Here is a 2186-nt window from a genome sequence, read left to right as displayed (position 1 = left end):
TTTCATAATGCTGTCACACACTGACAATAACAACCTGAGTCTGTCAGTGGCACAAACAACTACTACTGTTAGTGGACGTATTTTGACGCATTCGTCACATAACAGCCCGTTTAACAGCTACTTTCTTATCTAACTCAGTGAATTAAGGATTTATTGCAACCAAACCAACCAACAAAGAGTGAGTTTTATTTTCTTTCTTTTATCTGCTAGGTAAAATTACTGGTCATGCCCACTTTGCCTGCCTGAGATGCTGGCAAGTGAATTTCATATATAATCACCTTTAAAATTCCAGTTTATGTTGTGTTTTAATGCATATTACCAAACACATATGAAACACAGTGAACCTGAGGTTTTTGGGCCCCTTGGAGCCCCTTGGAGCCCTGGATTTGATTCCACAAACAGCTAGTTTGGTGGGAATTTAGAACCCAATAGAGAGTTCATCATGCTCCAGTGTTATCTCACTTTAGGCATGAGCCTCCAGCGTAATGCAGGTCTGGACTAATCCAGTTTCTTCAGTGTTAACCTGCAGACATGAAGCAGGGCCTCTGCAGCCCGGCGAGGTCAGTCAGCCTGAATCTCACACGATCCTGAGGAATTCACAAGAGAGCGGGGCTTCATGCGACACAAACGTGAGACACAGTGAGCCACATCTGGATGAGCACAACGACAGCCAGGCTCAGCTCGGCCCGCCACCTGGTCCGGACTATAAAAGACAGATCAGAGAAATCCCCTGGAAAACTCTGAGTCAGAGGAGCGGAGTGGAAGAGCGCTCACTCTACGCTGAGGGAATCCCCTTCCTCGAGTGTTTGGCAGATCAATATACACAGAATGAAACAGGATGGAAAGACTGGAGTCTGATCAGGTTTCCAAACAGCTCCATGTAGACCTGTCAGTCATCAATGAGTGCTAAGACAAGGACCCGCAGGGGCTTGTAAGATGGGGGTTTACTGGAAGTACAGTCAAATATTTGGTCTGCTGCTGCACATTTAGGGAGGACGTGGGAGGGGTTGGCCACATCACGAGCAGTTGAAAGCCATCTAACTTCACGGTTCTGTGACTGTCAGGCTACCAGACCTCAAAGACCCGTGTTTGAGCCACCGACAGCCCTCCCTCTGGTGGCAGCTCGCACGGGGCTGAGAGCAGTGGTAGGAGGTGAGTCATGACCCAGAGAGTATTTGGCCTTGGACCCTGACGCAGAGCGATGCTGGACATTCCTCAGCAGCCTCGCCCCCCTCCGTCAGCCTCGCTTCACCGAGACTGCCTCTCAACCAACAATCAGCTCTTTCAGCGGCCCGTGGCAGCTCGAGCATCTAACAGGCCCCGGAGGTATTCTCACAGCACGCCAAACCCAAAACGCGGCCCATCGTCTCTCCACTTAAAGCGTCCACAGATCCAGTTGTCTGCTCGGGACGACGGGAGCATCCCTGCGCATACGCGGCTCAATCTGAATCAGCACGGCAAATATAGCAAAGTGAGCAGCTGGGGAGACTACAACAACAAAATTAGAAGTTCACAGGTTCGGTGCCAAAGGTCAAGGGCCGATGAACTGAAGGGGTGAACGGTTAGTGAGGCACAAAAAATAGATGGAGCTGATAGACCGCATGGAGCTGCCCGGTCAGTGTGTGTTATACTGACTGTTAGTGAGACCAGTATCGGATCCAGGGCAGGAAGGAGTGCTCAAAGGATCAGCTGATTAATCAGTTTACAGGAAACATTCCACAAATTAACTGGTTTCAATCACTCAAATGAAGATTTTCTCACATTAAATCACTTTGAGTTAAAGTCACTGTAAAGGAAACTCAGACACATTGTACGTGTTAGAAAATAGCTGGAAACATAAAAGACAGTGAACTGTGTAGTACTGAAGTAGTACCTAACTAGCTGCTGTGCGTTCGCAAGTTATTACAAGAGTTTTGTTATAAGCCGCAGCTTTTGATAGATACAGTACGCCTTCAACATGCTGCTGTCCACGAAACGTAAAAAGATGCAACAGATTGATGGATAATGAAATTAAAGACGTTTTTCCACCGCACAGTGAGACTCTCTGGTGCTTTTTAGTCGCCGCTCGACTTCGAGGTTTGAAGAGAGTTGAGCTGAAGCTAAAGCGCTGCAGACCACCGACTGGTTGCCCGGGACATCCTGCACAAGCCCTGCATGTTTAAATAGCCAAGCTACCATCAATAGCA

Source organism: Morone saxatilis, unplaced genomic scaffold (genome assembly GCF_004916995.1).
Source record: "Morone saxatilis isolate NCDOM2014 unplaced genomic scaffold, NCSU_SB_2.0 Contig16, whole genome shotgun sequence".
Taxonomy (NCBI): Eukaryota; Metazoa; Chordata; class Actinopteri; family Moronidae; genus Morone; species Morone saxatilis.
This window is presented reverse-complemented; position numbering follows the sequence as displayed.